This window comes from Pseudophryne corroboree, chromosome 10 (genome assembly GCF_028390025.1).
Source record: "Pseudophryne corroboree isolate aPseCor3 chromosome 10, aPseCor3.hap2, whole genome shotgun sequence".
In the NCBI taxonomy this organism is placed as follows: Eukaryota; Metazoa; Chordata; class Amphibia; order Anura; family Myobatrachidae; genus Pseudophryne; species Pseudophryne corroboree.
Genome location: NC_086453.1, coordinates 298,575,401 through 298,601,405, shown reverse-complemented (window position 1 = coordinate 298,601,405; position 26,005 = coordinate 298,575,401). Strand labels below are relative to the sequence as shown.

Below are 26,005 nucleotides of genomic sequence, written 5' to 3'. Positions count from 1 at the left end.
CCCATTCATTGCACAACATCTCTGTGTGATGACCATATTTCTCACACATGATATACCTTGCCGACCCGATTGGTCGGTTTACCAAATCAACCTGAACCTCGGTTGATCGCCCCTTACCTGAACAACTGGCCCCCATCTTTGCAGGTGCTGCTTTCACTACCTCTGACTTCAAATCAGGGTCTTCGGCAACCCTTACAAAAACCAAGATGTCCGGGGTAAGGCTGCGGTGGGGGTTTTGCCTCGAGGTCCGCCCACTTAACTCCCGCCCACGCTGGCCAATACGGCGACCAAAGTTCCCAGAGGTTCCGTACCCAACCTAGGGCACCTATGAACGTCTACTTGCTCGGGCGTGTGGGAGTATGTTACCCTCCCCAGCAAGTATCAGTCGTTGGAATGTCCCTGAGTGATCAGGCTACTTCCCTTAAAATAAAAAAATTACACAAATCACGTTAACAATGTGCAAGTAGCGTTCTTATGAATATTCAAGACACGCTAATGCACACAATCACATGCGGTACAATCGTATCTGCACACAAGCAACTAATCTTATGTGCGGAACGATCAGTGGAATCGAAAATTTCGGCTGCGAATTCCTTCAGCAATGAGCTTTGTTGGCCTATATGGGTCTCGCACCAACCCTCTTCGGTTGTGCTCTCTACTTCTAGTCTGCTGTACCTGAACCTCCTGGTCCTTGACCTCCTGGTCTGTTATGTACAGCAGACTCTACTGCTCATTAATATGTCGAGACTAACAAGGGACGCCTCCCAAGCCACCCCACGCTATCACTCTCGCTGGTGTACCTCTTTCTACTGGCCTATGGTTCCCACGTCCGTAAAAAAAAAGAGAAATCTTATATATACACACTCTTACATTCGAACACTCTTATTTCTGTACAGAATTCCTTTCATTCGGTATTAGCCTAACCCAGAAGAATTGCAACAGAGAAGGTTTTTTTTCTTTTAACTTTAACTTTTGGATTTGAGATAGATTTGCGTTATTATCGCGTTACTTCCTTATCGCCTACTAAAACAATACTATCGTGCGGTTTGTATTATGTGGGCGTATCCGTACGCTCCGTTGCGTAATATACGCTCCGTGCGTCGACCCTTGCGTCGTGTACGCCCCGCCCTTGTAAGGACACGTGTACACAGACCAAGTACGTCCACAGTAACACAACTACACGTTTATCAATGTCAATGATCTTTAAGTGTAATCATTTACTGGACACCACCCAAATCTCCCTTGTATTTCTAGGCGAGACTGTGTGCGTGCCTTTTACAATTATTCCCTTACATATTACTTTTTATCTTTTAACTATTAATAACAACAAATCTCTCAGCACGTTATCACTGGTATGTGGCAATCAGGAGAATGATATACGGACAAATACTACTAAACAAGAAATACAGGTGTGTGTGCTTATGCGTACGTACGCAAAACAGAAACTAAACAGTTTTAAAAGACAATAACGTACTGTTCTTACCTTCCGGTTCCGGATTCCCTCAGCACTCCTTACTAAGCGAAGCAGACGCTTATCTGGTCAGCACTGCGAGGGATACCACCTTCCCGCCCTTTGCTGACCGATAATGTCTGCTAAAGTTACCTAGTGCAGATATGTGAAGAGCGGAGGAGCCCCCAATTGATAAAGCCTTTTGATTTACCCTATATTAAACACTATAAAAGGTTAAGAGACACAGTACGCAATTGGCGCACGAGGTACCGTAAGGGTACGCCCTTAGCGTAGCGGACGCTGTATCGGGAGCGAGCCGCTCGAGCGACACAAACGCTCGCGAGAATACGCTGTTGGTATCAAGCACACCATAGGCTGCCGATTACCGTAATGATACGCTACCAGCGTAGCGGACGCTCGAGACCACGAGGAGATCACAAGCGGCGCTGACGCTCACAGAATTAAACCTTAATAACTATACCTTAAAGAATGTACTTATACTGTAAACCTTTATGCAGTGATAATGTGTAGATGCAACGCAATGTAACCTTGTTAGTTTATAAGCTGTATGAGCGACTGAGACGCTCAGAGAACCCTTAGAAATATAATAAACACTCAAATACCGGTCTAAGGTTCTAACACCTTTAAGAGAGAGAATGAACGTTCAATTGCAAAAGAATATACAGTACAGTTTATACACTACCAGGCTAACATAAATATCTAACAGAATTACTACACGTTAAAATACTATAGCAACACTATTACTTTTAAGGGGAAGGAGAGAGTGAATGGCTTACAACAAATAGGAGGTAAAATGGCTGCAGAGAACTTACGCACAAGGGGAAACAATCGCATGCGCCTTCCTGGATATCCAGCTCCCGATTATCAGTGATGAGAACCGTTGAGAAGAGTAGAATGGAGCTGGCCCAGGTCGGCTTGTCTTTATATACACTTACACACAGTACAGTACAATGGTCCCTATATTCTTATTGTTCATTGGACACAGGAATCCGTCTCCGCATTATAACAAAAGGTCATAGGTTGGTTCATACAGGTGGGCTGTGACTATTTCAAACTGCTCAGGTGGGAGGGGAACTCAGGTTTCCCGCCGCATGGGTATTAAACTGCAAATAGTAGTAAATGTCCATAAACGTCTTATAGTCATAACTATACGCACGAGCGATTAATCCGTTTCTAACCATCACCGGAATATTGCTAATTATATACCCTTCCGATGGATACTAAACACCACTGTGTAACCCCTGTCTGACCCTTCGTATCAAACAAAGAGGGATCTCTTTGTCTCTGAACATGCTACATTTACTAAACTTTCAGATTCTATCAACGGGACCATAATCTACAAAAATACATTATATACTAAAATATGTAACGATTGAGTCGCCCGCTAGACGCACACAAACTCTACCGTAAATGCGCATACCGTGCGCCTGCGAGTGCACGCGACTGCGAGTATATGCACGCACGGGAGAGCTCATGCACGTGCAGCGGGCACACGCATGAGGTGCATATATGGCAATGTGCAGCGTGATATTTTTCTGACTTTGACAGCAGCTATGGCTAACCCTCGATGGGTGGCGGCTATGGCTAAACCCCCCACCTTGTGCCTAATCATAGCGCCCCCCTGCCAGCCCTAACCCATACCCCAATACTAGCCTCGGGATATTGTCTGTCTGTTTTGCTGTGTCCTGAGCGGTGTTGGGATTCAGGCTTTGGTCACATGACCACTGGCATCACCACTGCCATGATGCCAAACACATCCCATATAATCAGATTATATGAAGGGTAACATTACAGCTGTCACTGTTCAGATGTGATATCACTTTATGCTTACTTGTGGCTTTGCGGGTAGTGAATACTCGGGAACTTGATGCAGGTGGGAATGTACGCCCGGCTGTGGAACATATTTTCATGACTGGCCGCACATAAGTGCGTGCAATACATAGCCGTACTCATTATGATTGCATTTCCACTTATGACCAAAGAGGCTTATGACCAAGATTTTTCTATGGTGGCTTCAAAGTTCTAGTTATGCTCCTGTTTTACTATCTGACCATGCAGAGCATATGAGGAGAGAAAAGTAAAGGTGTGTGTGTGTGTGTGTGTGTGTGTGTGTGTGTGTGTGTGTGTGTGTGTGTGTGTGTGTAGCAAAGGTGCAACTATACATATGCCACAATGAAACCATGTAAAAACAATATAAACAGGAATGCCAGTAGTATTAACACACTGAGCCCTCCACTCCTTGCCGGTAAAACCAGTAACAGTATTGTGACATCGGTTGTTCTGTCGGCTGGATACACATATTGTCTAGTGTGTACCCAGCCTTAATCTTGCACATCCCGGACACTTGGCCAACCACCCTCTACCTAGCATAGTAGGGACCAAGAGTCAGTCAGGCCACATCCATGGAGTACACTGTGATTTAGCAGTATGTAGCCCCATGACAACACGGACAGCCTTACTCCAGAATACTATTTATCCTCATTACCTGCCTATTATACTGAAAGAATACTTCATACGCTAATAGGGGGTCATTCCGAGTTGATCGCTCACTAGCTATTTTTTGCAGCGCTGCGATCAGATAGTCGCCGCCTATATGGGAGTGTATTTTTGCTTTGCAAGTGTGCGATCGCATGTGCAGCCGAGCACTACAAAAAAGTTTTGTTCAGTTTCTGAGTAGCTCAGAACTTACTCAGCCGCTGCGATCACTTCAGCCTGTTCCTGCCGAAACTGACCTCAGGCAAACGCCTGGACACGCCTGCGTTTTTCCAAACACTCCCAGAAAATGGTCAGTTGCCACCCATAAACGCCCTCTTCCTGTCAAACTCCTTGCGATCGGCTGTGCGAATGGATTCTTCGTAAAATCCATCGCTCAGCAACAATCCGCTTTGTACCCGTATGACGCGCCTGCGCATTGCGGTGCATATGCATGCGCAGTTCTGACCTGATCGCATCGCAGCAAAAAATCCTAGCGTGTGATCAGGTCGGAATGACCCCCATAGTGTGTTAAGTAATAATACCCATTATTACTGGTAAGTATATTGATACCAGGGGAAACCGTTACATTTCAGCAGAATAGATTAATAAACGCCTTTTCTTTATTGTATGTAAAGTGTCTGAGAGACATATAGCTACAGGAAGTACTGTCGTAACTATATCAGTTTATTGCAAACAATTTCACTCAAAATAATTAGCACAATTAGGGAGATTGTGGGGGTGATTCAGACCTGATCGCTGCTGTGCATTTTCGTACAGCGGGCGATGAGGTAGTAACTGCGTATGCACCACAATGCACACGCATTTCAGACAACAACAAAGGGCATTGCTGGTCAGCGACGGGATGGTGCGAAAAATCCGATCGCACGGGCGTTCGCAAGGTGATTGACAGGAGGAAGCCGTTTGTGGGTGGTAACTGACCGTTTATTGGGAGTGTCCGTAAAAATGCAGGCGTGCCCAAGCATTTTCAGGGAGGGTGTGTGACGTCAGCTCCGGCCCCAATCAGCCTCTTCTCATCGCACTGTAGGAGTAAATCCTGGGCAGCGCAAAGACTGCACACAGTGTACTTTTGTAGCTCTGCGTACACATGGGATCGCACACTTGCACAGTGAATTTACACTCCCCCTGGAGGCGGCGACTATCCGAACGCAGGACAGCAAAGTTTGCAGCCCAGCGATCAGGTCTGAATCCCCCCCTGTGTACGCAAGAATAAATTTATTGTATGGGAAGGTGCAACACAGCTGTGACTAGCTAACACTTTTAGCAGAGTAGGAGATACTGGGGGTCATTCCAACCCGATCGCATGCTGCATTTGTTCGCAGCGGTGTGATCGGTTCAGAACTGCGCATGCCAGACGGCCGAAGGCCCGTCGTTGCCTAGCGATCGCCTCTGCCTGATTGACAGGTAGAGGCGGGCGCTGGGCGGGAGGGGGCTGGACGGCGGCGTTAAGTCGCCGTCTAAGGGGGCGTGGCTGGACCATTGTGGGGGATGGGCCGCGGCAGCTGCGTGACGTCACACGCAGCCACTGCGACCCAGGCAGCGAAGAGGTTCTCCCGGCCAGCCGCAGGAGCTGCGCTGGCCGGGAGGTACTCCTGAAATGCAAAAGCATCACCACTGTGCGATGCTTTTGCACTTCTGCAGGGGGGCCGCCACTGACATGCAGGGCGGACTAGCCCTGTGCTGGGCATCCCCCGGCATGTCTGAGTGCCTGATCGTAGCTGTGCTAAATTTAGCACAGCTACGATCATCTCGGAATGACCCCCCTGTACTCTATAGGTGTAATAAACCTTTCAGCATTGCTATGTAATATCCTAGCAGGAGTAAACAAGACGTTCTTAGTGCATACTACAGATTCAGTATTGCGCGTTACATGTTCGTTTCTAAAGCCTTCATCCTTTGCTATGGTTTGCACTTTATACAACCAGTCACTGCAGTGTAGCATGTATCATTTAATGAGTTAGACAATACCAGCCTAGGGGTTTATTTACTAGAAGCTGCCGCTTTCTGGCATGTGTATGCCTAAAATATAACAGGGCACTGCTCTAATAGCCTGCTTAGTAACTAAACACCCAACTCTACCTTTTTCTGTAAGGTTAAACCCCATTTTTATAAATTATTTTCATTTTTAAAGGTTGCGGCCACATTTAACACATTTTTTAGGCACAATACTGATGTCTTCAGGGGCACCGAAGGGGGGTGAGTAGGTACTATTTATTGACCTGTGACGGGCCTGAACCAACTGCTAAGGGCAACAAAAGTCCCCCTTTGCAGCGCATGGCATGTATTTTACATAGATTTTTTTTTAGTAACCAGGTCTCGTGGATGCCTCAACAGGCCTAGATATCTTAATGGTATTTTCTCATATAATTGGGATTCCTGTTACAAATTCTTTTCTGGAACTATACCAGGGGTGTGTCAGTGGTTTCCCCTGGTCACTATGGGAAGCCTCCTGGTTCGGCTGTCTATAGGGCTGCACCCACTAACCTTTTTCTGCAACCTGAGAGAGAAAGCACCCAAGAGATCCGGTAGAATGACTTTGTTTTCTCTTGAAAGAGTCCACAAGAGTAGCAAACATTGGCTGCAGAAACCTAGGATTGGCCCTCTACACGGAATTTATTTTTAAGAAAGTGAAGAACATACTGTATTAGGACTTAGGAAAGGATAAAATTGACACGTAGATTGTGTCAACCTTTGTTTTAAGGGAAATGTGTTGGGTACTTAAAGTTGTACCAGAAAAGAGAATAGGTCCTTATTTTTTTAGCACCCAGCCACTTAGCCACGTATTTTTTCATGGTCCATACGTTTTAAGAAAGTTGCAGATGCAGCACATGCCCCAAGCTGTCCCCAGTGTGTTTGTTGTGGATTCTGGTGGCTGCTCCCTCCGCCATTATATTATTACTATACTGGCAACTCTGACGTGCTGAACTGATGCATGCAACATCCGGATGGCATGTGATAAGGCGATCCTCACAATGTATAAAGCTCTGTTGTGACTGGCCACGAATTTCAGTGCAATTCTTCTCAGTAGTTAAGTCTCTTTATAATTTGCAGACTGTGACAGAGTGATAGATAGGAACAGTGGCAGGCTGGGATGTTCCACTGCATCTCAGGCTGTTCAGACTATATTGTGTGCCTTGACAATTCCACTAATTGCAGGTGTTTGGTTGCTAGCATTGACTCATTTATGCTGTGAGGACTGGACTGATTGGGATTGAATTCCGTTGACTTTATGAGGCAGTCAGCATCATCTATTGGTTGCCTATAATAGGGTTAGCTGTAAGTGCTATGTTAATGTCTGAAGTCCTGCTCGTTACAGATCCTGCCTGCTTTATTCACTTTTCCTACCTGATACTGACTATCCCTTTCTGCCTCCCGCACTGAACTGTGCCTGTTCCCTTATTCTTGTCAGCTGCCTGCCTTGACCTCATTTTGGAACCTCAATATTCTTCTAGCTGCTGCTCTTTAAGATTTATTACCTTACCATTACTTACCAATCTGTATGTCTGTTGTTACTCCAGTCTACCTCATTTGACACCAGGGTGTACTGCACCAGACTTTAGATAAGCCCATAATACCACGTACGTAAGACCTGGGGGAAACGGAGTACCAGTTAGCATACAGTGGAGAAGTGCTGTTATATGGAAAGATTGGATGCAAGTACTGTAGGTTTTCTAGATGATTAGTGCAAACCTCACAACTACAGGACATTGAAGTTTCCATCATAATCCAAGCCAGTCACTCAGACCTACTATGTCTTGCAGCGGGAGATATATCCAATATATCAAGCCTTGGAGAGCGATAAATTGGAAAACTTGTCAAATGCAACCAGTCAGCTTCTGTCACTTGTTTAGCACAGTCTATTAAATTATATAAAGCGATTGGCTGCTTTGAGCTACTAATCAACTCTCTCTCTCTAAGGTTAGATACATCTCCAGTGCAGTTCTTTAACAGCAGGGCCGTTATAGACTTTGCGGTACTGCCGGCGAAAGTTTCCTTTGGCGCTCCCCCTCTTCCTTGGCCTCATCAGGGAGGCGTAGCCATGTCAGAAAAAAAAGATATCCTATACTATTTGTGGGGACGTGAAGCACCCCACCCCCACATTCGTGCTGCACAGGCTGGTGGGGGGGGGGGGGGGGGTCACTGTTTGCTGGAGGAGTGGGTTGTTTGCCAGGGAAGGAGGGGGGGGGGTGCCATTTGCCAAGGTGATCAGTGTCTAGTTCTTACCTTGTGAAGGCAGACGGGTCCCTCCTCCTTGCTACTGTTTGTTCCATCCACCGTGTGTGCTGGTGGGATGACGGCAGCAGTGCCCTCAGGCCGTAGCGCTCCAGGCAATAGCCCTGCTTGCTTGCCCCTAGAGCCACCACTGCTTATACCACCAAGTGTGTGTTGACTGTCACTGTGCAGGGTCACAGTCTCACCTGCAAGGCAAGATCTCAGCCATTTAGGTTCACATAATTTGCTAAATCATCCAACACCCTCTGGATTGTCAAAGCAAAGGTAAAAGGTGCAGCCTGTCTATTGCGGGTCAGCCCTGCATGTTGAGACAATGGAGTGAGGAAGAGTAGGACTCAGGAGGTGGGAGTGTTACATTGTGATGGTGGGGTTTATGTTCAGTGTTAGTGCACATTGAGGGGGCTGTAGGGTAATAATGAGGAGATTAGGGTATGGCTTGGCGGTACTGATGAGGATGATAGAGTTAATGTTGGAGAAAGTGGTTAGTGAACGTTGTGTACCTAACCAGAGCTTGTCCCTCTCGCTCACATGGATCTTCTGGCCGGTTATCATTTCTGTTCAGACAACAGCACAAAGGAAAATGCTGTGCTGAAATAATAATGCTGACAACTATTGACATGCCAGAGGCAGCCATAGAGATACTACATTGAATGGGTGTATTGTGTTTCAAGGTCCAAGACACAATAGAGGTAGGATTCCCATTTTTAAGGAAACTCATTGTACAAGCTGATCCTACACGCAAGCGTGTTATGCAACCTTCCTATTTATCTGCAGAGACTAGGACAAGCTCAGGACTTTCATTTGTTGGGGTTATACCTAAAATACTCAGAATATGCCTATACCGGATACACCATCTTCTGCCTTGCATCAGTTTCCAAAGTAAAAAATAAAGCTTCAACCTTTAGATTTACAAATCCTAAGTTATATTTGTAACATACTTGCCTACCCTTCCGGAATGGCCGGGAGGCTCCCGAAAATCGGGTGACACTCCCGGCCCCCCGGAAAGGTGGGCAAGCCTCCCGCTTTCCCCCTCGGCCGCCCGCAGCAGTGAACAAGTAGGCGGGCCGAGGGGGTCCGATGACGCGATTCGCGCTGAATCGCGTCATCGTAGCTCCGCCCCCCGCTATGCAGCGCATCGTTTCTCGGCACAGCAGGGGGTGGAGTCACGATGACGCGACCTTGATGCAACGCCCCCGGACCGCCCATCCTGCTGCCAGCCACGCCCCCGAACCACCCGTCCTGCTGCCGGCCACGCTCCCATTCACCTACAACGCTGCCTCCTCCCGGAGGAGGAGGCAGCAAAGTAGGTAAGCCTGATTTGTAAAAGATATCATTTGTGCTAACCGCTGTCACTGAAGAAACTACAGTCTATAAAGAGCTTATGGCAATTACCAATGGTAATGCTGACCACACAACCTGTGATTTGTGTGGAGCTTTATTGGGGAGTTGGCACAATGTCTTAGCGTGTGGTCTCCAAATGACCCCAGTCTCGGTACAGTTATCTTTTGAGGGCACCAACAGGACCTTCTGTGCCTATGGTGAGCAACAGTTTCATACCGTGAGTGGCTGCCAGAACACAGGCTACAGAAATGTGGCCCTATACTCACGAGAATAGAGCAAACATATTAAAGCAAGGCTATGCTTTTTTTTTTTTTTATTTTTTTTTTTATTGGGCAACATATTAAGGCCCAGATTTAACAAGCCTTGGAGAGTGACAAATTGCACTGTGATAAAGTACCGGTCAATCAACTCCTAACTGCCATTTTACAGGCTGGGTTTGAAAAATGACAGGAGCTGATTGGTTGGTACTTTATCACCATGCTTTTTATCACTCTCCAATGCTTGATAAATCTGGGCATAAGTCATGACATCAAACACTTGTCCACATCCACATTCTCTAATTATAACTGTACATGTGTCTGCATTCAGTCCAGATTTTCCAGGGCTGTTCCTATGTTTTTCCCAGTAAAACTCTAGAACTGCACTTATTTTTATTTTATCTGGTGTCCCAGATTTCCATTTTGGAACTGTGGGAGACGTGCCAGATAGACAGCCTGCGACACACAAGCTGCCAACACAAGTGTAAATGTTCTACTACCTTTGCCAACCCTCCTCCTCCCCCACCAGTCACAGGAGCGGTGTGTTTCATGTGTATAGAGGTATTTGTGTTCCATTACTATGAAAAGTTTTATATGACATTGCCAACACTAGGGAATACAGTGGGGGGAATTCAAATGTTTGAAAAATCGGTTGGGTGTCTGGTTTTTCCTGTCTATTAGATAGGAAAAAACAGACACCCAAATGACTTTTCTCTATCGTCCTAAGTGGATGCTGGGGTTCCTGAAAGGACCATGGGGAATAGCGGCTCCGCAGGAGACAGGGCACAAAAAAGTAAAGCTTTACTAGGTCAGGTGGTGTGCACTGGCTCCTCCCCCTATGACCCTCCTCCAGACTCCAGTTAGATTTTGTGCCCGAACGAGAAGGGTGCAATCTAGGTGGCTCTCCTAAAGAGCTGCTTAGAGAAAGTTTAGTTTAGGTTTTTTTTTTCTTTACAGTGAGTCCTGCTGGCAACAGGATCACTGCAACGTGGGACTTAGGGGGAAAGTAGTAAACTCACCTGCATGCAGAGTGGATTTGCTGCTTGGCTACTGGACACCATTAGCTCCAGAGGGATCGAACACAGGCCCAGCCGTGGAGTCCGGTCCCGGAGCCGCGCCGCCGACCCCCTTGCAGATGCTGAAGCGTGAAGAGGTCCGGAAACCGGCGGCTGAAGACTCCTCAGTCTTCATAAGGTAGCGCACAGCACTGCAGCTGTGCGCCATTTTCCTCTCAGCACACTTCACTGGGCAGTCACTGAGGGTGCAGAGCGCTGGGGGGGGGCGCTCTGAGAGGCAAATATAAACCTTATACAAGGCTAAAAATACCTCACATATAGCCCATAGGGGCTATATGGAGATATTTAACCCCTGCCTGACTGGAAAAATAGCGGGAGAAGAACCCGCCGAAAAAGGGGCGGGGCCTATCTCCTCAGCACACGGCGCCATTTTCTGTCACAGCTCCGCTGGTCAGAACGGCTCCCAGGTCTCTCCCCTGCACTGCACTACAGAAACAGGGTAAAACAGAGAGGGGGGGCACATTAATGGCTATATATATATATATTAAAGCAGCTATAAGGGAGCACTTAATATAAGGATATCCCTTGTATATATAGCGCTTTATGGTGTGTGCTGGCAGACTCTCCCTCTGTCTCCCCAAAAGGGCTAGTGGGTCCTGTCTTCATTAGAGCATTCCCTGTGAGTTTGCGGTGTGTGTCGGTACGTGGTGTCGACATGTATGAGGACGATATTGGTGTGGAGGCGGAGCAATTGCCAAATATGCAGATGTCACCCCCCAGGGGGTCGACACCAGAATGGATGCCTTTATTTGTGGAATTACGTGATGGTTTATCTTCCCTTAAACAGTCAGTTGAGGACATGAGGCGGCCGGACAATCAATTAATGCCTGTCCAGGCGCCTCAAACACCGTCAGGGGCTGTAAAACGCCCTTTGCCTCAGTCGGTCGACACAGACCCAGACACGGGCACTGATTCCAGTGACGACGGTAGAAATTCAAACGTATTTTCCAGTAGGGCCACACGTTATATGATTTTGGCAATGAAGGAGACGTTACATTTAGCTGATACTACAGATACCGTAAAACAGGGTATTATGTATGGTGTGAAAAAACTACAAACAGTTTTTCCTGAATCAGAAGAATTAAATGACGTGTGTGATGAAGCGTGGGTTGCTCCTGATAAAAAGTTGATAATTTCAAAAAAGTTATTGGCATTATACCCTTTCCCGCCAGAGGTTAGGGCGCGCTGGGAAACACCCCCTAAGGTGGACAAGGCGCTCACACGCTTATCCAAACAAGTGGCGTTACCCTCTCCTGAGACGGCCGCACTTAAGGATCCATCAGATAGAAAGATGGAAGTTATTCAAAAGAATATATACACACATGCAGGTGTTATACTACGACCAGCTATAGCAACTGCCTGGATGTGCAGTGCTGGAGTAGTTTGGTCAGAATCCCTGATTGAAAATATTGATACCCTAGATAGGGACAATGTTTTACTGTCGTTAGAACAAATAAAGGATGCATTTATCTATATGCGTGATGCACAGAGGGATATTTGCACACTGGCATCTCGGGTGAGTGCTATGTCCATTTCAGCCAGAAGAGCCTTATGGACACGACAGTGGACAGGCGATGCGGATTCAAAACGTCACATGGAGGTTTTGCCGTATAAAGGGGAGGAGTTATTTGGAGTTGGTCTATCAGACTTGGTGGCCACGGCTACTGCCGGGAAATCCACTTTTTTACCTCAAGTCACTCCCCAACAGAGAAAGGCACCGACCTTTCAACCGCAGCCTTTTCGCTCCTACAAAAATAAGAGAGCAAAGGGCTTGTCGTACCTGCCACGAGGCAGAGGAAGAGGGAAGAGACACCAACAGGCAGCTCCTTCCCAGGAACAGAAGCCCTCCCCGGCTCCTGCAAAAACCTCAGCATGACGCTGGGGCCTCTCAAGCGGACTCGGGGACAGTGGGGGGCCGTCTCAAAAATTACAGCGCGCAGTGGGCTCACTCGCAGGTAGACCCCTGGATCCTGCAGATAATATCTCAGGGGTACAGGTTGGAATTAGAGACGGATCCTCCTCATCGTTTCCTGAAGTCTGCCTTACCAACCGTCTCTTCCGAAAGGGAGAGGGTGTTGGAAGCCATTCACAAGCTGTACGCTCAGCAGGTGATAGTCAAAGTACCCCTATTACAACAAGGAAAGGGGTATTATTCCACTCTATTTGTGGTACCGAAGCCGGATGGCTCGGTAAGGCCTATTCTAAATCTGAAGTCCTTGAACCTCTACATAAAAAAGTTCAAGTTCAAGATGGAGTCACTCAGAGCAGTGATAGCGAACCTGGAAGAAGGGGACTTTATGGTATCCTTGGACATCAAGGATGCGTATCTACACGTTCCGATTTACCCCGCACACCAGGGGTACCTCAGGTTCATTGTTCAAAACTGTCACTATCAGTTTCAGACGCTGCCGTTCGGATTGTCCACGGCGCCTCGGGTCTTTACCAAGGTAATGGCCGAGATGATGATTCTTCTTCGAAGAAAAGGCGTATTAGTTATCCCATACTTGGACGATCTCCTAATAAGGGCAAGGTCCAGAGAACAGCTGGAGACAGCTTTAGCACTATCTCAAGAGGTGCTAAGACAACACGGGTGGATTCTGAATATTCCAAAATCCCATTTAATCCCGACAACTCGTCTGCTGTTCCTAGGAATGATTCTGGACACGGTTCAGAAAAAGGTTTTCCTTCCAGAGGAAAAAGCCAAGGAGTTATCCGATCTGGTCAGGAACCTCCTAAAACCAGGAAAAGTGTCAGTACATCAATGCACAAGAGTCCTGGGAAAAATGGTGGCTTCTTACGAAGCAATTCCATTCGGCAGATTCCATGCAAGAATATTCCAAAGGGATCTGTTGGACAAATGGTCAGGGTCGCATCTGCAGATGCACCTGCGAATAACCCTGTCACCAAAGACAAGGGTGTCACTTCTGTGGTGGTTGCAGAAGGCTCACCTATTAGAAGGCCGCAGATTCGGCATTCAGGATTGGATCCTGGTGACCACGGACGCCAGCCTGAGAGGCTGGGGAGCAGTCACACAAGGAAGAAACTTCCAGGGAGTATGGACGAGTCTGGAAAAGTCTCTTCACATAAACATTCTGGAACTAAGAGCAATCTACAATGCTCTAAGCCAGGCGGAACTTCTCCTGCAAGGAAAGCCGGTGTTGATTCAGTCGGACAACATCACGGCGGTCGCCCATGTAAACAGGCAGGGCGGCACAAGAAGCAGGAGTGCAATGGCAGAAGCTGCCAAGATTCTTCGCTGGGCGGAGAATCACGTGATAGCACTGTCAGCAGTGTTCATCCCGGGCGTGGACAACTGGGAAGCAGACTTCCTCAGCAGACACGATCTTCATCCGGGAGAGTGGGGTCTACATCCAGAAGTCTTCAACATGTTAATAGACCGTTGGGAAAGACCAATTGTAGACATGATGGCGTCTCGCCTCAACAAAAAAACTGGACAAATATTGCGCCAGGTCAAGAGATCCACAGGCAATAGCTGTGGACGCACTGGTAACTCCTTGGGTGTACCAGTCAGTGTATGTGTTTCCTCCTCTGCCGCTCATACCAAAGGTATTGAAGATCATACGGCAAAGAAGAGTAAGAACAATACTAGTGGTTCCGGATTGGCCGAGAAGGACTTGGTATCCGGAACTTCAAGAGATGCTCACGGACGAACCGTGGCCTCTACCTCTGAGAAGGGACCTGCTACAGCAGGGTCCCTGTCTTTTTCAAGACTTACCGCGGCTGCGTTTGACGGCATGGCGGTTGAACGCCAGATCCTAAAAGGGAAAGGCATTCCAGAAGAAGTCATTCCTACCTTGATTAAGGCACGGAAGGAAGTCACCGTGAAACATTATCACCGCATTTGGCGAAAATATGTAGCGTGGTGCGAGGATCGGAGGGTTCCGACGGAGGAATTCCAACTGGGTCGTTTCCTACATTTCCTGCAATCAGGATTATCTATGGGTCTCAAATTGGGATCCATTAAGGTTCAAATTTCGGCCCTGTCAATATTCTTCCAAAAAGAATTGGCCTCTGTCCCTGAGGTCCAGACTTTTGTCAAGGGAGTACTGCATATACAGCCTCCTGTGGTGCCTCCGGTGGCACCGTGGGATCTAAATGTAGTTTTAGATTTCCTCAAATCCCATTGGTTTGAACCATTGAAAAAGGTGGATTTGAAATATCTCACATTGAAAGTGACTATGTTACTAGCCCTGGCCTCTGCCAGGAGAGTATCTGAATTGGCGGCTTTATCTTATAAAAGTCCTTATCTAATCTTCCATTCGGATAGGGCAGAACTGCGGACTCGTCCGCATTTTCTCCCTAAAGTGGTATCAGCATTTCATCTGAACCAACCTATTGTGGTGCCTGCGGCCACTAGCGACTTGGAGGACTCCAAGTTGTTGGACGTTGTCAGAGCCTTAAAAATATACATTGCAAGAACGGCTGGAGTCAGAAAATCTGACTCGCTGTTTATATTGTATGCACCCAACAAGTTGGGCGCACCTGCTTCTAAGCAGTCGATTGCTCGTTGGATTTGTAACACAATTCAACTTGCACATTCTGTGGCAGGCCTGCCACAGCCTAAAACTGTAAAAGCCCACTCCACAAGGAAGGTGGGCTCATCTTGGGCGGCTGCCCGAGGGGTCTCGGCATTACAACTCTGCCGAGCAGCTACGTGGTCGGGGAAGAACACGTTTGTAAAATTTTACAAATTTGATACCCTGGCAAAGGAGGACCTGGAGTTCTCTCATTCGGTGCTGCAGAGTCATCCGCACTCTCCCGCCCGTTTGGGAGCTTTGGTATAATCCCCATGGTCCTTTCAGGAACCCCAGCATCCACTTAGGACGATAGAGAAAATAAGAATTTACTTACCGATAATTCTATTTCTCGGAGTCCGTAGTGGATGCTGGGCGCCCATCCCAAGTGCGGATTATCTGCAATACTTGTACATAGTTATTGTTAACTAATTCGGGTTATTGTTAAGGAGCCATCTTTAAGAGGCCTTTTCTGTTGTCATACTGTTAACTGGGTTTAGATCACAAGTTGTACGGTGTGATTGGTGTGGCTGGTATGAGTCTTACCCGGGATTCAAAATGCCTCCCTTATTGTGTATGCTCGTCCGGGCACAGTACCTAACTGGAGTCTGGAGGAGGGTCATAGGGGGAGGAGCCAGTGCACACCACCTGACCTAGTAAAGCTTTACTTTTTTGTGCCCTGTCTCCTGCGGAGCCGCTATTCCCCATGGTCCTTTCAGGAACCCCAGCATCCACTACGGACTCCGAGAAATAGAATTATCGGTAAGTAAATTCTTATTTTCAAACATTTGAATTCCCCCCAGTGTGTCACCTCTGTATATAGATGTAATTTCTAGGGTCCAGTCCCATAGGTGTTCTGTTATAGAGAACAGGGTTAATTGGTTGACATGTAAAAGGTAGACATCTGAAAAAGTCAACAGATGCAAAAGGTCGACAGTGAAATGGGCGACATGGAATGGGGGACACAAAAATTGTTTACTTTTTTTTTACTTTTGGGTGTCATTTTTGTATGTTAAATCATGTAAAAGCCAAATTAGTGTATACGTGTACCCTTGTGGGCTCGCTTCAGGCAAGGTATCTTGCTTCACTACCGATGCACTCAGCATGTGTTACTGTTCCCAATAATAGTCCATGTGGATAGTAAAGTATAAAAAAGATGAAAAAAAAGAAATAAAGCTATGCTTCTGGTGAGCCAAGATGGGGGCAATTCTACCATATATACGTATACATGCCTGTTAGGAGGAACGTCTATAGGGGAGGTGCCGATACACCCTGATGATGTAGATGACTTTTTGTGAACCGGGTGCATATGCTGCCAATGTGGAGGTGTACCCATCTCAAAATGTATATGGCTCTGCATATGGCCAGAAATACAGTCAGGTCCATAAATATTGGGACATCAACGCAGTTCTCATATTTTGGGCTCTATACACCACCACAATGGATTTGAAATTAAACAAAGAAGATGTGCTTTAACTGCAGACTTTCGGCTTTAATTTTAGGGTATTTACTTCCAAATCAGGTGAACGGTGTAGGAATAACAACGGTTTCTATATGTGCCTCCCACTTTTTAAGGGACAAAAAGTAATGGGACAATCGACTCAAAAGCTATTTCATGGACAGGAGTGGGCTATTCCCTCGTTATTTCATCATCAATTAAGCAGATAAAAGGTCTGGAGTAGATTCCAGGTGTGACATTTGCATTTGGAATCTGTTGCTGACTACTCTCAATATGAGATCCTAAGAGCTGCCACTATCAGTGATATCAGTGAAGCAAGCCATCATTAGGCTGAAAAATCAAAACAGACCCATCAGAGACATAGCAAAAACATTAGGTGTGGCCAAATCAACTGTTTGGAACATACTTAAAAATAAAGAACGCACCGGAGAGCTCAGCAACACCAAAAGACCCAGAAGACCACGGAAAACAACTGTGGTGGATGACAGAAAAATGATTTCCCTGGTGAAGAAAAACCCCTTCACAACAGTTGCCCAGATCAAGAACACTCTCCAGGAGGTAGGTGTATATGTATCAAAGTCAACAATCAAGAGAAGACTTCACAAGAGTGAATATAGAGCAGGCCTGGCCAACCTGTGGCTCTCCAGCTGTTGTTAAACTACAAATCCCAGCATGCCATGCCACAGTTTTGCTATTAGGGAATGCAAAAGTTGTGGCAGGGCATGCTGGGATGTGTAGTTTTACAACATCTGGAGAGCCGCAGGTTGGCCAGGCCTGATATAGAGGGTTCACCACAAGATGTAAACCATTGGTGAGCCACAAAAACAGGAAGACCAGATTAGAGTTTGCCAAACAACATCTAAAAAAGCCTTTACAGTTCTGGAACAACATCCTATGGACAGATGAGACAAAGATCAACTTGTACCAGAGTGATGGGAAGAGAAGAGTATGGAGAAGGAAAGGAACTGCTCATGATCCAAAACATACCACCTCATCAGTGACGCATGGTGGTGGTAGTGTCATGGCGTGGGCATGTATGGCTGCCAATGGAACTGGTTCCCTTGTATTTATTGATAATGTGACTGCTGACAAAAGCAGCAGGATGAATTCTGAAGTGTTTCTGGCAATATCATCTGCTCATTTTCAGTCAAATGCTTCAGAACTCCATACCTCCCAACTGTCCCGATTTCAGCGAGACAGTCCCGCTATTTGGACACTGTCCCGCTGTCCCTCCCACGAGTCGAAGTGTCCCGCGGCGGGGGGGGGCAGTTGGGGGAACCAGTGATCACCGCTGCTCTGCTTTGCAAAGCAGCCGGTGATCACTGAATAGATGGCATGTGCACGGCATCTGAACAGTGCAGAGAGGAGAGGAAGGGGCTGCCCAGCTGGTCAAGGAGCGCTGGGCACGCCCCCAAAACAGCAAAAAACTGGGGATCGTAGTGTGATGCCCCGCCCCCTATCGTGAGGCCCCGCCCCTAACGTGAGGCCTCACCCCCTTTTCGGCCGCGGCCGTCCTTCTTCAAGCATACCAAAAGTTGGGAGGTGTGGAACTCATTGGACGGCACTTCACAGTGCAGATAGGGACAATGATCCGAAGCATACTGCGAAAGCAACCAAAGAGTTTTTTAAGGCAAATAAGTGGAATGTTATGCAATGGTCAAGTCAGTCACCTGAGCATGTATTTCACTTGATGAAGACAAAACTGAAGGGAAAATGCCCCAAGAACAAGCAGGAACTGAAGACATTTGCAGTAGAGGCCTGGCAGAGCATCACCAGGGATGAAACCCAGCGTCTGGTGATGTCTATGCCTTCCAGACTTCAGGCTGTAATTGACTGGAAAGGATTTGCAACAATGTGTTAAAAAGTGAAAGTTTGATTTAGGATTGTTTAGTTTGTCCCATTATTTTTGGTCCTTTAAAAAGTGGGAGGCACATATAGAAACCGTTGTAATTCCTACACCGTTCACCTGATTTGGATGCAAATACCCTCAAATTAAAGCAGAAAGTCTGCAGTTAAAGCACATCTTGTTTGTTTCATTTCAAATCCATTGTGGTGATGTATAGAACCCAAAATATGAGAATTGTGTCGATGTCCCAATATTTATGGACCTGACTGTATGCTTTTAGTTTAGTACCAACTCTACATCTGCTCCACTGTGCAGCCTGTATGCTTTATTCTCCAAGTGGAATTGTAGAAACAGGCTTCCTTTCCCTCAAACATCATATTACATTAATCGGATATTTGTCTCTTGCTGTAACTGTCTAGGATTCAGCTCTAACACGACATATTTACACCCCCATACAACACCCTCCACCCCCTGAGCATTATGCATTTCTTTGTGTAATCCTGTACAGCTCTTACAGATGATCTGCCTATAGTAACTTAGTTTTCTATTGTAGGTTGGGTAATTTGTGTTTTTGCATAGAGAGGTAAAATCCCTCTCACACCGATTGGCCGCAGTGCTGCAGGTGACATCATATCGGTGTGCTCTGATAGGTTCAGCCTTGTGCAATTCATTAGAGAGTTAATGTAATTTGAGAGGCTGGATTGAGTGAAACAGGTGCGCTGGATAGAGGTGTCAGGTAACCCTTGTCACAGGCAGGCAGGGTATTCTGTGACTGCAAGCCAAGGTAGACACGAAGGTAAGAGAATTTTTTCTTATTATCATTTTAAATTGTTTTTCTTTTCTTTTTTTTTACTTTGGAATTGCTATTAATTTATCCTGCCCTCGAAAGCAATTAATATATTTAAAAGCTTTAGCGAAAAAGCTAGTTTAGGGGTGAGAATGACTAATACTTTTTTTACTTCAGAAGCAGTAAATATTTATTAAAATGTATATTTGTATATCTGACATAACCTGTGTGCATATAATGCTTCTTGGTGTCCTGTTTTATACTCTGTAGATTATACACACATCATTTATATTACCTTGCATTCAAACTGGTTAAAAAAAAAAAAAGCTAAGCTGTCATGGATATTATTTTTTATACCATAATAATTACTTCATTACGGTTAGCAAAAGAAAAGTGATTTTTATAAAAATTCTTTTTTTTGCAAAGAATTTGTTTTCTACATTTTTTATATATATATATATATATATATATATATATATATATATATATATAAACACTGATACTTCCAATTTATTATACTTTTAAGCTTTATAACGTTCTAAGTTGTCCTCTTTATGCAAAATTTAAATTGATGCTTGAACTTGTGTATATATATATTTATTTCCAATTGGGTTTGTAATATTGAGAGTTTAAATAAAAAAAAAATGCACGTAGTTATTAAAATGAACTGTGGATAATAAACTTACGTACTTCCTGCTAGGCACCAGGCACTGTAGAGATTCATGCATTTTCTACATTTTGTGCTTATTAGTATTTGTAAAACTAATGATGATGTTGAATTTAAATGAGGTCTTGTCACTAAGTCACTGACAATATCATTCAAATGGGTTATGTTTTTCATTTTATTTTTTATTTTCATAGATAATGCGTGATATATTGAAGCTTATTTTATACGCAAATATGTATACTGCGACTTTCAGAGAAAATTATTATTACCTTTTTTTGGGTGTGGGGGCGGCATTGCCATATAATAAGGTTCATGCTCAAAATAATGGTTTCTATATTTTTATTTTATTAGTAGAAATGATAAATCGCATTGCCAAATGCCTGACCACACAAATAAACATTATGCGATTGAGGCCACAGGTAATTGGCAGAGATAAAAATAAATTGTGGGACTAGATCCTGGTTGAGCAATCCTGATCTAGATCACTATAATAAGCTACACCATTTGATATGTATTTTCTGAGAATTCTGTTTCTGTAAGCGCTTAGAATAATTTCGTACCATGCGTAAATGTTTTCAAATCACAATCATTAAAGCAAAATAAGCATGGTTTTACTTGTAATATTATTGACCTTTTAAAAAATTTTTTAAATCATTTGGTTTTGAAACACAGCCTATAACATGGCAGTTAGGAGTTGATTGGTTGGTACTTTCTCTCCACTTTATCTCTCTCCAAGGTTTGATACATCTCCCCCTATATCTCATGACATACAGAGATGTCTTTTCTTTTAAAAGTTTTGGAAGATCTGAGTGGGCCACAAAAACACTTGGGAGGGGTGGTGTTGGCGCGGGAGGACACTCGGACCAAAGAACATGCGTCTGGACAGTAGATTGTGGAGTGTTTTTACAACAGGTTATTTAACCCTTTAAATACTGTACACTTTTGGGATTTTCATTCATCTCACAAAATGGCCGATACCACTGTTTGTAGGGATGGTGATGTCATCCATATAATATATTCACGTTATCGTGTAGCGTTTGACCACACAACCTTTATAGCAATCCATACTGTCAGATTTAATTACCTCTTATTTTGGTGTCCATATACTTTTCCGTTGATGGTCTCTGCTCGTATGAGCCTGCATTTATATATTACTGCCTGTTACACAGTGTTTTACACAAAAAGGACCAGGTTTGAGGCTAAACCTCTTGTGCACTAATCGGTAAAAAAAAAAAGACAAAAGATCCACTTCATTCCTTCTTAGCCGCTCTCCTAAGTCAGCAAAATATGCAAAAAGTAGGTTTTACATGCCTGCCAGAAAGTCTAATTTCCTTAGCTCAACAAATGCATTCAGCACGGTATTTACTCAGAAGAGCCTATTATTGTTTAGTGCACAGTTTTTTAAGCTTATTAACTGTATCGGGGTGAAAACCACTGGATATAATAGTAGAGCACCTTGAAGCCTTCAGCAATTTGCATCAAATAGGCCTAGATTAGAGGCCTCTTTTTAAAACAACCATAGTTTGTGCACAGTATTTACCATCTATTATCACCGCTATTTCCATTGATAATATACTGTATGTATTCCCGAAGCTATTTGCTATTACACGTTATGTTTGTGGAGTGCATTTGATATTAGTTTGCTTCTGATTTTGCTTGGTTAATTTCACCCCTATGGGGTCAATTCTATTCTCTGACAGTTGAATAGCGCCGGGAATTAGCTCCCGACGCTATTTAATTCAGCTCCAGTTAAGTCGGCGATGGCCCGTTCTCGCCGACTAAACAGGTTGAATTGTCGGGAGAACGGGCATTCTCCGACTTAACTCCCCGGCGCAAGGCTGATTCCCGACAGAATCAGCCTCGCGCCGGCCGCGCGGCAGCACTTTTGTCAGGTTTTTTTCTCTCATCCCCCGGGGATGAGAGAAGAATTCCCGACAATTGAGGGTCACTCGTCGATGTATTGAATAGCGCCGGGAGCAAACTCCCGGCGCTATTCAACTGTCGGAGAATAGAATTGACCCCTATGTCTTTTTATAAAGGGTTTTCTTATGAATGCTTCCATATACCTGCCCTGTTATAATATATCCTCCTGCAGCTTTTGCTAAATACATTACTTTATCCTTCCAGCTGGCACCAATATTTTCAGCCATGTATTTACATCATCAGAGTTGTTTCCATTGCTCTGTTGTGCTCATTGCATTGGAAACTTTGTAACCAGAGTGCAGATCTGTATCTTATGCCAGGGAAACAAAAATGAACATCTGTTTTTTTTAAATAAAACATGGCTGAAAAGCACAGAAGGAAGATGGGTGGAAAGAACAATTTGTTTAGCACAAATTGCTGGGAGGTGTGTAGAAGCCAGTAATGGAAGTTGCTGGAAAGTTGATAACCCCTTTAAGCGATTTGGATAGTAGGATATCCCGGGGAAACATCTGATTACATCTAATTGGGATGGGCCGAAAACCCAATTGGGTGGCGATAGCGATCTGCGCTAATCTGTGTGCTCTCCAAACAGCAAACTGTTATTTCCACTGATGGTCTGCGCTCTGTTCACTTATCTCAGAATGGATTATTGGTTGGAAAATGCGAAAATAATGGTACAGCATAAACATCATTAGCATTTCATTCTTCTTTGATGAAGCTGGTTCCTAGGTGAATTGATTGGTTTAATTCAGAGGAATTGTCTGTTTATTGAAGTATTTATAAATGGTTTTATGCTGGCCTTCAGAATTCTGTCTCATCGTATGACACAGCGGCCAAACGTACAGCTCTACACACGTGTGAATGGCCAGATTGTACCGACCTAGGGCCTGACCTAACTGCTAATGCAGCTGCAAGTGCGATTTTCTCCGCAACGCAACTGCTGATATCAGCAAGTGAAACCGCTGCCCACTGGAGCTACCGCAACTCATATGCAGCCTATACGCAAGGAACATTGGGCTGAAGGGTAGCCCTATGGCTGCGCAGACTGGACCTGCAGTAGTCACGCAGACGCCATGCTTTTGCACATTAAGGCACGCAGCTGACGTCAGCCCCACCCCCCTAAAAACAGCCATGGCACGCCTGCGTTTTAACAACCACTTCCCGCTAGCACCATGTTAACACCCCCAAACGGTCACTTCTTGTCAATCTCTTTGCGATGAACCCTCATTGTGCGCAGGTTCGCAGCGGCACCTTGATGCATGCGCAATGTAAACACAGCACATTCGCAGTCTGCAGATAATAGCTCACTTGTGTGAAACATTGGCTTTGCGTACTTCTCTTAACCAGGCCCTTAGCCATTCAGTATGATGGGTGGGTGGCAAGGGACAATAATTGCTGCTGACAGCGACTATGCAGGCCAGTGTGATCAGGCTGGGGTTTCTTTTTGTCCCTCAGGGCTAGTTTTGCATTGCCCCATCTCCATGCCAACCCAGCACACTCAGGGAGTAGGGAAATGATACCACTTTAGCCCAGGCCTGTGTGGCTGTTACACAGCTCTGGATGTGGATGCGTTCACTGAGTTACCACATTTACTCTACCCCTGGCTAAAAATCCAGACTAACCCAGAAGAGATGCTACAAAGCGTGGGAATTGGTGCCAGAAGAGACTCCTTACATCTATTCTAGAGAAGGAATGTCAGAGCGCTGGCATGTATTCTAGGACCCTGGTAGGCTATGGCTGCATAATAACTGCACAAGCGGGCGGCACCAATATTGAGGCCATTTGTCCCTAATCGGTGGCATCTGTGACTGATTTTATGTGTCAGCAGATTATATAGTAGCTGCAAACATATGAAACTGGTATCCTTCCAATGTACAGGCCCTATTCTAATGCTGCTTTCACATCGCAAAACCTGATTTTGAAACGGTTCTTTAAACGGTTCTTAAAACGGGTCTGAGCAGTTAAACCCCCTTCACATCGCATGTTGTAACCAGTATATTACCATTTCATTACCGTTTTGGTACCTTTCACACTGAACCCGTTTCACCCATACAAAACAGTGGTTGTCATTTTAAATGTTTATTTCCTGCTTCTGCCTGGTGAGATCACACATGGAGACAGCCTATCACCTTCTGGGGCTTGCAAATACCGTTTCAGACCCTTTCACACTGCACAATTAAATGGGTCGGAAACGGGTAGGACCCTGCTTTTTTACTGTTTCAAAATACTGGTATTTTGTAAACGGTAAATTGAAGGTGACCCTTTCACATCGCAGCTCGAACCGTTTAGGAAGCCAGTAAAAACGGCAAATTACCGGGTACAAGCTGCGGTGTGAAAGGGGTATAATATCTACCAGTTATCAGACGCAATATGTAAACTCTGCCAGTATTATGAAGAATTAACTTCCCTGTTCTACTGTTGGCAGAGCAATAAATGAATAAATCTAGGAGCTGTATCTGGTCTGTTTGTGTAACATATTACAGTATAATACAACACTGTAGAATAGGCTTTGACTCTGATCAGCGACTGTCACTACATTTTATGCCTGAATTGAAACTTCGGACTGTTGGTGTAATGTCTTTATTAACCTTTTATGGCTATTCCCCCCCCCCCCCCCCCCCCAAGTTCTTAACTGGGTGTGGTTCAAGAGGTCGAAAGCAAAATGCTTGACAGTATCTAGGTCAAATGGTCAACATGCACAAGGTCAACACGAAAATGGTCAAAAAAAGGTCAACACAAGTTTTTATATATTATTTTTCTGTGTCAAGTTGTAGGTTTCAGCACATGAAACCCCAATTAGTGTACCGCTTCGCTCCACAAGCTTCGGTCAAGGTGCCTTCCTCCGCACAGTGTCTATTCACATTCTGGAAATAGCTTGGGGGAGGCCCAGCACATCCGTAAGTCTTGGGCACGCCCCAAAGTGTGATGTACTGGGGACGTGTCATGGGGTCATGCCAGGCAGGCCACGCCCCTTACATAGCTGACTGTAACTCACTCTGGGGTAGATGTATTAACCTGGAGAAGGGATAAGGAAATGATAAACCAGTGATAAAGCAGTGTTAAGTGCAAGGTGATAATGCACCAGCCAATCAGCTCCTAACTGTTAATTTACATATGGGAGCTGATTGGCTGGTGTGTTTATCACCTTGCACTTATCACTGGTTTATCACTTCCTTATGCCTTCTCCAGATTAATACATCTGCCCCTCTGATTGTGTTTTCTTGCTGTTTATATGTCCCTCCACAGCTTCTGTAGTCTGCAGATGTAGGCATTTCAGTGATTAAACACCTTCCAGCTGTCCTGAGTTTGGCTGGGCAGTCCTAATTGAGGGCTCTTTCTGACCCATGGACATGTTAATGTTCCGTTCTCTGCTGCTCCACAATGAGAGGGTATTGGGACAGGAGATGGCTAATGGGCAGTTCTAGCTCTTCACTTGTGCTAGGCATACCTGAGGGCGTGACTGTGCACCCATCCTGTAGTGCCCACGCCCCCTGTCCCGATTCATGGATCTGAAATGATGAAAGGTGTGATGGATGCTTTTTGAATGCAAACAATTCCCATATTACAGATCTATACAAAGAAGCAGGAGTTGTGATGGAATAAAAAAAAAAATTAGATCAAGAGAGATAAATTGCAATCTGAGAGCATTCACAAAGCAATACGTGTTGTTAGGCTGTTTGGGAATTGAATTAGGGTTCTGAGTATGCTGGCAGCCCCACTAACACCATGGAAATGCCAGGAGAAGGTGTTTTGTTATTCTTATTCCCTCTCCCGTGCCCTCCCTGTTACTGCTTCCAACTGTCCTGATTTAGATAGGACAGACCTGAATTTGGGTTATTGTTCAGCCTTCTGTAGATGATAGATGGTATGTCCCACTCAAGTGAATAGGTTGCTCCATAGAGGTGAATGGGTGTCTG

The 26,005-nt window shown here is 45.2% G+C and overlaps 1 protein-coding gene across 1 annotated transcript in view; it reads left to right on the top strand.

The window, feature by feature from the left end:
- LOC134966567 (espin-like) overlaps window positions 1–26,005 on the top strand; it is a 620,060-nt gene that overhangs the window by 518,492 nt on the left and 75,563 nt on the right. The window lies entirely within an intron of this gene.